Genomic DNA, 13,352 nt, shown 5'->3' on the forward strand with positions numbered 1-13,352 from the left:
TTGGACCCCACCTCTCTGTGAACACTTCTCATATTCCAGCTGGAGTTTAAGAAGTGCAGACAAACAGTTGTGATATACACTGAGACAGAGGTACATTGATGTTCTTTTCTTCCTTTTTTCCCCTTTGTATGATATTTACCAAGTTTCCAACAATATTATATTTTCCCTGATTCTCCTCCGGCGGAACAAGCAGTGAACTCCATGATCTCATTGACATGTCAGTAGTCAGGATGCCGTACTTCCTGTACATTGTATACACAAAAATGTTGCAGCTTTCAGCCTGGTAACAACAGTAGGACCCTCATCTGGAGTCTACTTGCACAAAAACGGGGATGGTTCTAGCATGAGAGGAGTGATCCAAGCCAGGGAGTCTGGATGCCGGGAAGATGTCAATGAGGATGTGTTGCAGTCCATTCTGCTAACTACAATAGTCTTCCTGAAACTAGGGGTGGAATTTAATGCCACCTGAGTTTGGTGGCAGTGCGGGATGCCAGGCAAACTCAGAAGTTTTTTAAAGGGGCTATCACTTACAAAGCAAAAACATGCCTTGCAAGTAATTGCCTCTTCAACAGAATGTCAGATTTTGGCTGGCATCCCGCTCTGCCCCCGACTTCTGGAGGCATTACATTCCGCCCTAGGTTTTCAAAGTAGGCCAAGTATGGTACTGTACATGTCACTATTGTAAGCTATCAGAACTATCATCGCACATTAGAAACTGACGTACAGTACAGTATCCTCTGCAAAGCAAGTAGTGTTTTTTAAAGCTATAATTACAGTAGATGAGACAGCGCAAAGCGGAGACATGACAATCAATCAGTTACAGTATAATAGAAACCTTAAAACTGTTCTCTGCTTGTAACCATAACTTCATTACTTGTCTTAACTGGATCCTTTTCCAATTTATATGTGGGCGAGATAGTGAGCCTTGGATAGTGAAAAAGTGCATAGAAAAATCACGGCAGCCAATGAGCTCCTAACAGCCTGACAAAAAAGAAGACTACAACAAGTATCCTAGAAATGAGTCTTTTAAATTAGCGTTGCCTAAAAATGTTACAATTACAGACAATACAACTATATTTATTTACAGATAATGTTAAAAATATACCGAAGACAGGACAAATCTGTCCCGAAACATTGAAATAAAAGCTGTATCTTTAAAAATACTGGAGGGCTGTGCCATGTATCTACTGCCTACTGCATGCCAAGTTACACGATGACACGGTACCATTGTTTGGTAAGGGCACCCAGGGATGTATATATAATTATCTCATTTTTATATAAAAGCAGTTTTAGAAATGTAGAAATGCGTTCTTACATAGGTAGAATTCAGTTTTATTGTATAAGTATCTAATTAAGTCCAGACATCCAGACAGCAACTGCAGATTGTACAGTAGATTGATGAGAACAGCATTAATTATACACAATTGCCAACATATGTATTGCCTGGTTTATTTGATTCTGCATACAAAGCATTTGCGGGAGACTGTGAAGGTTTCACCTAGAAGTGTGGCCTTGTACTGCTACATCTGATAGGTGCGTCATAAAATGACTTACATCCAGGGCTATTTATCAGCAGGCTCCAGCAGGAACTGTGGCCCTTATTCTAGTTCACTCTTTCTGACAAAATATTTCTTAGATGGACAAAACCATGTGCACTGCAGGTGAGGCAGGTGTAAACCCCCACCCAAATCTAATTATCTCTGCACAAGTAACACCTGCCTCACCTGCAGTGCACATGGTTTTGTCCATCTAAGAAATATTTTGTCAGAAAGAGTGAACTAGAATAAGGGCCTCAGTTCCTGCTGGAGCCTAATGAAAAATAGCCCTGCTTACATCCAAATGTAGATGAGCCCCAGAGCAGCTATAGTGTGTACACACGGTTAGCTTTGGCTTCCGATGTTCCCTATATCGGGAACATCGGAAGCCAAATCGCATGCAAATCGCATGCTTTTTTAGGGCTTGCGAGCCCGATGCGCTGCCGATGCGCGCTCCCGTGTGAGCGCATATCGGCAGCCAGATAGAGAGGGCAGGCAACACTATATACTGCAGATCTGCACTATATAGTGTAAATTGTGCCCCTCTGGCATGCCGTGAGATGCGAGTCCCGATGCGATCTGATCGTGTCGGGACTCGCTTCTCACGGCAGTATCTGCCGTGTGTACACACCTTTAGTAAGATCTATCGTATTTGTTGAAGAAAATATACTGATACGTGTCAGGGCTTGTTCATTTATTTTGTTTAACAAGGGGTTCTATATAAGTTATTTCAAATTCATGTAGTCATAGCAATCAATGGGGCAGATGTATTTTAGCGGCGCTTATCGCGCCGCTATAATAGTTCCTGCTTCACCTCATTAACGAGGCGAAGCAGGAGGGGAGACCGACAAGATGTATTAACATCTTATCTGCCAAAGCGGGGGAGCGCAAAGTCCCCCCTCCAGCAATGTCCCTTCCTGGAGACGGCGCATCAGTTTACACTGATGCGCCATCTCCTTCCCCCTGGCCGGCTGGACTGGGCATGCGCGGGATCTCGCTACTCACGCGAGATCTCCAGCGCAGCCCAGAGCTAACAACAGGGACAGCGCTGTCCCTGCTGTTGAGATAGAGCTTCACCAGCCTGATGCTGGCGAAGCCAAAACCAGCATCAGGTGGAACGGTCAGCGATGTTGACTGTTCATACATTCAGCCTGTTATAATTTAGATAGTCCTAGTGCCCCTGTCCTTTACCACACGCTGGCTCCTTCATACATGGGGGAGAAGTGGTATCAGTGCACATAACGTATACCCCTTCTCCCCCATAACGCCCGGATCATACATCTGTCATCTGTGCTCTATAAACACTGGTGATTCCATTTGGATGTATACTGTATATCTATGATTTCTTTTTTACCCCAAAAATGTAACAGCTGCAAAATGTACAGTAGTTAAAGTGAAATCTCTGTGATTTCTAGACTCTCCAGAGAAAAAGTGAGATCGCTCCTATTTCAGACAGTCTCCTGCAGAATGTAAGAGGGTAGACAATGATGGGTAAAATTAGGTAAAAAAAAGGTAAAAAAAAAAAATTCCATTTAAGGTACTGGTCACTACGACCTGTCAGGTAGTGTGAGATGGGAGGAGTCTTGCTGTGAGGGACAGTCAACAGGCGAACAAATTATACAATATTTGAATCTGATTCTATGCAGCTTGCAATAAGTGCTCACATGGAAACCACTCGCAGTGAGCAAACATTGAAGGGTGAGAAAACAAACTGGTAGGTTTGCAACAGATATGATTCCAGCGTTTTCAGATAACTGCACATCAATATTGTTCTCTACAACCGGACATCACACAAGACTTATTTCATATGTATTTGATGCACTTTGAAGATAAAATTCTTTGCTTGGGATTTATACTCAAATATTGTAAGAGCAGTACTGGTAGTGGATAATAATGTTGTGCTCTCCTAGGCGCGGAAATGAATAGTGGTTTTAAAGCATCTTTATTCAAATAAGGACTTGACTTCCTGGATAGAGGTACAATAGGGGCACTTATGGTACTAAAATAACTTCTCCCCGCTTTGCCTCCCACCTCCGGCAATCCCTGCCAGCGACACTGTGCGTAAACTCAGTACTGATGTGCTGTGTCTTACAGTACCACCCGGCCGGCTGCCATGTGCGACAGGTTCCCCAGCAGCCGCAGCAGGTTAGCACACATAACAGCAGGTAATCTCTGATACTATGTGAAAAAAATTATACTTCACAGAACTGCACTTATCATTTTTTAATAACGATTATCTGTCACCATACAACAGCATGGTAATGGCAAAACCGAAAAAAATACAAACATGTTTCTCTTTGTTGTCATACTTTCCAAAGATGGTTGCATCAAAAGTATTGGTTATATTGTAGCTAACATCTCCCCGTTCTTTGAATAATTGGTACCAAAACACAGTTGCACAAAATTTGTATTCAGAGTTGGTCGGGGGCTTAGATTTGTGGTAGACTATACGTCTTGCATACATTGGGGTACTCCTCTGTTCCCGCTTATCCTCTTATGAAGCTAACAGTTTTCACTAGCGGCCTTATCCTTGGGTCAGAAGATCCTTCTGAACACAGATATCTGCTTAGCCTTACTATAGATTATCCTACAATTCCTCCTACAGTTTATGACATGTTCACAACTCACTACACCCGTCACCCACTATGCAAGAATCTGCTCAAAGTTGGGTGTGCAGGTCCTGAAGCATGCGTACTATATATCAGGTTTCTATATAACAGTACTCACGAGAAGTCTGGTGTCTAACTCATTGTCTTGATTTATTAAAATAAATATACAGATAACGAAGCAATAGCCGGTGTTAGGATGACAATTATATTTGTTCAATAGCCTGGTCAAGGAAATTCTGCCTTATTATTGAGATTATACCAATGTATCCAACAGCCCCCAATCTCACAATCTCTTGTTGATTTTCTGTATTGGTCACTTTAGCGACAACGTGTTTTATATTATTATGTGAGAATGGAAGTTAACTATTGGAGTAATCATCACATGGTCCTTATTGTCTAACAACTTCATCTCTAATATTCTGGGTACTAGCAGCCGTATCCTAGAAGAGGTATACTGATTCTCTAAAAAAAAAACTTGGACTTGACGTTTTACTGCCAAATGGATTTTATACATCCTGCCCTGATGTTTCAAACATCACTTAAATGCAGTTAGAATTTTAGTTCTATAACCAGACCAAAAGTATATACTGTCGTACAACCAACTGACAGCATCAATAAGGACAATTTTAAGCATCATTAGTTATTATTATTATTTTTATTATTATTATCATCATGATAGTGCCTTTAAACAATTGTTGGAATTATTATATCACAAATGTGCAAGTTGTTACGTCATTATAGAGGCTCTACAGTGTAAGTTGCAGAGAAAGTTTTGTTCTGACAACAATAGCTGGTTGTCATGACATCTGTAGCTGAAGACTCTGCGGGGCTATTGTTACCCGCTGCCATCTGCCCCTGCCACCGGCGCTTCTGTCTGCTCCAGGCTCCTGCTGCTAATAAAAGACAACCCCCCATAGGGTTAACAACCTCCCCCCCCACTGCAGCCAGTACCTCCTGCCGCTGCCGCTTCCGCCGGGTCACGGCTCACCAGGTTCCAGCTGCTGATAAAAACTGACACTCAGAAAATGGCTGCCCCCATTCAGCAGACTGTTTTTAAGGTTGCTAGAGGAGGCCGCCAGGAGGACCCGACAGAAGCGCCGGCGGTAGGAGGTACCGGCCGCAGCGGGGTTTTTTGTTAACCCAGGGTGCGGGGGGGGGGGGGGGCGGTGTTTTGTTAACCCTATGGGGGGGGGGGTGGCACTGCTCACATTTGCGGCAGGGGGGCACAAATTTAATAGTTATGCCACTGACTGACGAGATGTGTCTGTGCCCTGTTTAAGCCTGATCCCTTTGAAAATTAATCTGATCTAGATCTCTGCAGGTGGGGCAGATGTAACTTGTGAAGAGTACTTAGAGTAACCAAGACATTTTTAAATCATACTACAGAATATATATATATTAGGATTTGCTATTACAGTACGTCTCTTTGCAATCTGAAATTCATAAAATGAGTCATACAGTATGTAAGTGCTGACATTGGAAAATATGGTAATGTGCAAACTTTTACTCATCTGCGGTATAGCTGCTAAAAATATCATTGTGTCATATAGCTATAATGAGTCCAATGCATTCTTATTCTGTGTCTTGTACCATGAGGCTCTTATGTTGTTTATGAATTAAATATGTATATGTCTGGTTCAGTAAACATACTCTGCAATGCATACACACAGAACATTGCAGAACATGTTTCTTCATGCTGCTCCCAATGCTATGTGCCTGTACAGACTAAAGTAACCTATATGTGTATCCGGTGACCTCATTAGCGATGGGCCGCGGTGGTGTGCCTGTACAGACTAAAGTAACCGATATGTGTATCCGGTGACCTCATTAGCGACGGGCCGCGGTGGTGTGCCTGTACAGACTAAAGTAACCGATATGTGTATCCGGTGACCTCATTAGCGACGGGCCGCGGTGGTGTGCCTGTACAGACTAAAGTAACCGATATGTGTATCCGGTGACCTCATTAGCGACGGGCCGCGGTGGTGTGCCTGTACAGACTAAAGTAACCGATATGTGTATCCAGTGACCCTCATTAGCGACGGGCCGCGGTGGTGTGCCTGTACAGACTAAAGTAACCGATATGTGTATCCGGTGACCTCATTAGCGACGGGCCGCGGTGGTGTGCCTGTACAGACTAAAGTAACCGATATGTGTATCCGGTGACCTCATTAGCGACGGGCTGCGGTGGTGTGCCTGTACAGACTAAAGTAACCGATATGTGTATCCGGTGACCTCATTAGCGACGGGCCGCGGTGGTGTGCCTGTACAGACTAAAGTAACCGATATGTGTATCCGGTGACCTCATTAGCGACGGGCCGCGGTGGTGTGCCTGTACAGACTAAAGTAACCGATATGTGTATCCAGTGACCCTCATTAGCGACGGGCCGCGGTGGTGTGCCTGTACAGACTAAAGTAACCGATATGTGTATCCGGTGACCTCATTAGCGACGGGCCGCGGTGGTGTGCCTGTACAGACTAAAGTAACTGCGATGGGCCGCGGTGGGTTGCCTGTACAGTCTAAAGCCGGGTACACAGTAACCGATTTGTGTATCCAGTGACCTCATTAGCGATGGGCCGCGGTGGTGTGCCTGTACAGACTAAAGTAACCGATTTGTGTATCCAGTGACCTCATTAGCGATGGGCCGCGGTGGTGTGCCTGTACAGTCTAAAGCCGGGTACACAGTAACCGATATGTGTATCTGGTGACCTCATTAGCGATGTGCCGCGGTGGTGTGCCTGTACAGTTTAAAGTAACCGATATGTGTATCCGGTGACCTCATTAGCGACGGGCCGCGGTGGTGTGCCTGTACAGACTAAAGTAACCGCGATGGGCCGCGGTGGTGTGCCTGTACAGTCTAAAGACGGGTACACAGTAACCGATTTGTGTATCCAGTGACCTCATTAGCGATGGGCCGCGGTGGTGTGCCTGTACAGTCTAAAGCCGGGTACACAGTAACCGATATGTGTATCTGGTGACCTCATTAGCGATGTGCCGCGGTGGTGTGCCTGTACAGTTTAAAGCCGGGTACACAGTAACCGATATGTGTATCCGGTGACCTCATTAGCGACGGGCCATGGCGGTGTGCCTGTACAGTCTAAAGCCGGGTACACAGTAACCGATATGTGTATCCGGTGACCTCATTAGCGATGGGCCATGGTGGTGTGCCTGTACAGTCTAAAGCCGGGTACACAGTAACCGATATGTGTATCCGGTGACCTCATTTGCGACGGGCCGCGGTGGTGTGCGTGTACAGTCTAAAGCCGGGTACACAGTAACCGATATGTGTATCCGGTGACCTCATTAGCGATGGGCCGTGGTGGTGTGCCTGTACAGTCTAAAGCCGGGTACACAGTAACCGATATGTGTATCCGGTGACCTCATTTGCGACGGGCCGCGGTGGTGTGCATGTACAGTCTAAAGCCGGGTACACAGTAACCGATATGTGTATCCGGTGACCTCATTAGTGATGGGCCGTGGTGGTGTGCCTGTACAGTCTAAAGCCGGGTACACAGTAACCGATATGTGTATCCGGTGACCTCATTAGCGACGGGCCATGGTGGGGTGCCTGTACAGTCTAAAGCCGGGTACACAGTAACCGATATGTGTATCCGGTGACCTCATTAGCGATGGGCCATGGTGGTGTGCCTGTACAGTCTAAAGCCGGGAACACAGTAACCGATATGTGCATCCGGTGACCTCATTAGCGACGGGCCATGGTGGTGTGCCTGTACAGTCTAAAGCCGGGTACACAGTAACCGATATGTGTATCCGGTGACCTCATTAGTGACGGGCTGTGGTGTGCCTGTACAGTCTAAAGCCGGGTACACAGTAACCGATATGTGTATCCAGTGACCTCATTAGCGACGAACCGCGGTGGTGTGCCTGTACAGTCTAAAGCCGGGTACACAGTAACTGATATGTGTATCCGGTGACCTCATTAGCGATGGGCTGTGGTGGTGTGCCTGTACAGTCTAAAGCCGGGTACACAGTAACCGATATGTGTATCCGGTGACCTCATTAGCGATGGGCCGTGGTGGTGTGCCTGTACAGTCTAAAGCCAGGTACACAGTAACCGATATGTGTATCCGGTGACCTCCTTAGCGATGGGCCGCGGTGGTGTGCCTGTACAGTCTAAAGCCGGGTACACAGTAACCGATATGTGTATCCGGTGACCTCCTTAGCGATGGGCCGCGGTGGTGTGCCTGTACAGTCTAAAGCCGGGAACACAGTAACCGATATGTGTATCCGGTGACCTCATTAGCGACGGGCCATGGTGGTGTGCCTGTACAGTCTAAAGCCGGGTACACAGTAACCGATATGTGTATCCGGTGACCTCATTAGTGACGGGCTGTGGTGGTGTGCCTGTACAGTCTAAAGCCGGGTACACAGTAACTGATATGTGTATCCGGTGACCTCATTAGTGACGGACTGTGGTGGTGTGCCTGTACAGTCTAAAGCTGGGTACACAGTAACTGATATGTGTATCCGGTGACCTCATTAGCGATGGGCTGTGGTGGTGTGCCTGTACAGTCTAAAGCCGGGTACACAGTAACCGATATGTGTATCCGGTGACCTCATTAGCGATGGGCCGTGGTGGTGTGCCTGTACAGTCTAAAGCCAGGTACACAGTAACCGATATGTGTATCCGGTGACCTCCTTAGCGATGGGCCGCGGTGGTGTGCCTGTACAGTCTAAAGCCGGGTACACAGTAACCGATATGTGTATCCGGTGACCTCATTAGTGATGGGCCGCGGTGGTGTGCCTGTACAGTCTAAAGCCGGGTACACAGTAACCGATATGTGTATCCAGTGACCTCATTAGCGACGAACCACGGTGGTGTGCCTGTACTGTCTAAAGCCGGGTACACAGTAACCGATATGTGTATCTGGTGACCTCATTAACATTGGGCCATGGTGGTGTGCCGTGCATACACACTTGCCAATGTTGATGGTGGCAAGTGACTGTAGGGAATGGTGGTGTCACGGCCATGCAGCATGGCTCTTGCTAGTGATATTCTCTGTTGTTCTGAACACACAGATGATGGAGGATGCCGCTGATGATACAAAGGAGCAAGCAGCATTAGTAACATTGTGCGCACATATTTAGATATCGTCAGTTAATGCATTCATCAAACACTTAGTAGTACTTAGTAGTGCCGGCGGCGGCTCTTACCTCTGCGGAGGAGGGGGGCTGCCTCGATGCGGGCCTCTCCTTCCGCAGCCACCGCTATGTTCATCCCCACCCCTGCCCTTGCCAATCATGGTACCAGGGTCCCTGTCCCAGCCAAAAAGGAGAATAAGTCCCAAGGCGCAAACACCTTTCTTCAGCCGGATCCACAAAAACAGGGTCACCACTCAACCCCTAATTCGGAAAGCTTGTTTGGAGAATTGGACCGGGGGCGATGAAAGGTCTGTATACAAAATTATCCAATGTTCCTCAGGAAGACGGAATATGTAAAATAAATAAATAAAAGCGTGTGTGAGAAAAACATCTATTCTGCCCACAAGGTGTGAATAGGAATCTGGGATTGGGTCACTAGAAGCGTACCCTCACTCACACTAGAACAAAGCAGATGGTGCACATAAAGGTTTCTTTACATAGGTTCACCACGAGTATGTTTTCAAAAAGGTCAAGGTTGCGTATCGTACTCACAAGTAAGCATACCACTATAGGCACATCTGGGTATCTTTATGGAGGGGGACTCCTGTCATGGAGGACAATTGCTCCCGTGTACGTATGCAAGCAGACAAGCAGACAAAGAAAGCCACTTTCAGTGTCTATACATTTATTTAAACAAGTAATTACATAAAACTGGGGTCTGCGAAGATGTTAAAAGAAGTGCGGTACCTTGTGGCTGGGATATTGGCCTTATACCCCAGACCGTCACCGTCAGCAAGCAGTAACCCAGTGCAAGAAACAGCAAGTGCGCTCCTCTCCTGCCAACGCGTTTCAACAGGATAACCTGTCCCAGCCATTGGTCCCGGTCCCGGTCCCTGCCATGGGGTTGACAAATGCGCAGTAGCTTCTTCACTACTGCACATGGGCCAGCCCCAGCATCTATGGGCTTTTTTTGCAGCAGCCCCCAGAGGAATATTCCGGGTCCCGGGTCTGGTGCATGTGCAGTATTGTCCTCGTACTGCACATGTACGGAACCCAGTTTTTATGGGCTGTCGATCAGCAGCCCATGTAGAGCCGTCACAGAGGGAGGGATCACATCCCAATGGGACTGCCTTGGGTGACTGGCAGTTCAGACTTCCAATAGGACGTCACTGCCAGTCACAGTGAAGCCAGTGCAGTCTTACAGATTGCATTTGGGTTCACTTAGGCAGGGAACAGTGGCAGATTTTATCTTGGGGGGGGGGGGGGGGGGGGCTGCAGCCCATAGGTAAAAACCGCAACTGAGTAGTACTATCAACAGAGTGCATCAAGAATTATTTTACAATTCTCCATATAAATGTGTTATTTTTATATGATTTTGTTTAATATACTAATATACTGTTTTATAGATATGAGCGGATTGGGTTTTACTCGGATATTCTCTATTCTTATTGGCAAATTATGTCAATTTCGGATATTGGATTTCGTCTGTCACGTGTTTTGGATAGCCAATTGAGATCCGAGTAGATCCACATAAAACCAAACCCGCTCATCTCTACTATTTTATAAATATGTTATTTCTTTCAAAAATGTTCATAAAAATTGGTATATTCATGCAATATAGTACTTGGCATACAGTATCTCTATTCCGCATCGTCAATGTCATTTCAAATATACATTTTAAAGAGCTGCTAATCCCTTGTTATATTGTTCTTTTAAGGCAGGGGTGGGGAACTTCAGGCCCAGGGGCCATATACGGCCCCCGTAGCCGGTCTGAGTGGCCCTCCCACCCGCCTGGCTGCTTTGCCGGGAGTCAAGTGCAGGGGAATTCTCGCGAGAGATCGGTAGTTCTTGCGAGATTCCTCTTAATCAACAGCAACCGGAGACTGTCAGTCCTATTCAGCGGCAGCCCCCGGAGCGTGGGACGGCTGCAGCAGGGCAATTTGTAAGATACATTTTTACATACTGTATGGCCCCCGAAGGATTTTTTCCCCATACAAATCGCCCTTGGCACAAAAAAGAATCCCCACCCCTGTTTTAAGGCATGCTATTGTACGGTGTCTGCTTCTTTTAATTGGTACTCTGTGTCTCTAAATACATTACAGTAACACATTAATTCCCAAAAGTCGTTATAAGTATTACAATTATTAATATTATCTCCATAAAATGTCATGGTTTCCAATTCAGCATATAAAAAAAAAAATACATATAATCTTTAAAATATTCCTTTAAAAAAATCACAAAGATTTAGTAGTTTACCATGTACGTTTAACTTGAAAATTGCTATACATATAAAATAAAATATACAGGTTTGCCCCTCTATATATATTATGCTTTGCTTGTTTGAATTACTGTACTACAGCTGCAGTTGGTTACATTTTCTGAAGAGGGTGGTAGAGAACCACAAGTAGAGGATCTGGGAGACATCATACACTGGAGAAAGGAAAAGTTAAAAGTGAGTATATTCCTTCAATGGTATTTGAAGCACAGCAGTAACGAATGGAAACATTACAAAGCACATCTCACATTTTCAATTTACTAATTACAATAGTCAGCAATTGTCTTAGAAGATATCACAGGGAAATGTTTGCACATTCAAAAATAATTGGTAATGCTTCAGACTTAGCAATATACATACAGTAGTCTAACACATTATTATCACTATAAATGCAGAAATTATAGATATTTTTATATTAAAGTTACATTAAACAAGTACGGTCACATGGCTTAGCGTTGGTGCGATTCGTAATATGTAGCAGATTTACATATCAGTATTTCGTAAGCAGAGTGAAATTACTAGTTAGAAAACATACAAAAGCTTTTATTAATGATTTCCTCTCCATCAAACAATTGTTTACAAACAAACAAATGATGTTTACAATATTTGTCCCTCTGTCATATTGTCGCTATATGTTCTAATAGAATACTATTCTGATATTACATCACTGTGTAAAGGGGCATACACACAGAGCGATTTTGTGCACCTTTCTAAGCGATCTGACTAGATCACTTAAGGTGCCCATACACTGCTGCGATGTTTCGCAGCAGTGTACGGACACCCGATACACTGCGAGACAATTTATTGTGATGGATGGTATGTGTCCCTGCTTCCCACCCATCTCGCCACCACAAGGGAGGCCCAAGGTCAGGTGGTCGGACGGCCAGCAGGTCTGACTACCCGACACAGGTCTGATGCGCACGGGACTGCGCATCGGACCCGACGGCATGTCAGGGACAGCCGATTTAACGGCCTGATTGGTCGCAATCGGCTGAAATCGGACCAAATCGGCTCAGTGTAGGCCCTTTAAAAAATAAGCACACATCCCCCCGTGTGTATGTCCCCAATCGAGGGCAATGCGAGGTCCCACACAATGCTATTGCCTGCTAGCTGTCAGTGCATGCAGTCAAAATTGAGTCAAATTGCTTAGCAAGTGATTGCAAATCGCTGTGTGTGTACAGAATGAGTTATAGCGATCATGATCTACGTCATCCTGAACCACTACCTTATTTTTGTGTTTAAGTAAAATCACTTAGCGCACATCTCTGCATGTGTGTGGGCTCTCTGTGGGCGATCTAGACATCAAGAAATTGCCCACCCTAAATAGCTTGGCAAAAGCTTGTGGCACACATCTGAACATGTGTATGTATGTATGCCCCTTTGGCAGCTTCACTTTATGAGCTGTGGAAGATATTCACATACAATCAAACTTATTCACACACACACACACACACACACACACACACACACACACACACATATATATGGTACTTGTTTCCTAGCACGGCCACAAATCTTATGGATCGTGTACCTTTAGTTAAGGTACACGATCCATAAGATGGACCCGATTTCCTTTGAAATCAGGTCCATTTGGCCGGCTAGGATAAAATATCGGGGGCATCGCGTCGGTCGGGACCGTTAACAATGGTCCCGACGCGACCGACGCGATGCCCGCGATTTCCCCATAGGCTTCAATGTTAAAAAATATTTTAACATTGAAATCGTGTCGGGAAAGGTAAAATATCGGGGGCATCGCGTCGGTCGGGACCATTAACAATGGTCACGACGCGATGCCCCCGATTTTTCCATCGGGTTCAATGTTAAAATATTTT

The sequence above is a fragment of the Crinia signifera genome, chromosome 11 (genome assembly GCF_055691185.1).
Source record: "Crinia signifera chromosome 11, ASM5569118v1, whole genome shotgun sequence".
Lineage (NCBI taxonomy): Eukaryota > Metazoa > Chordata > Amphibia > Anura > Myobatrachidae > Crinia > Crinia signifera.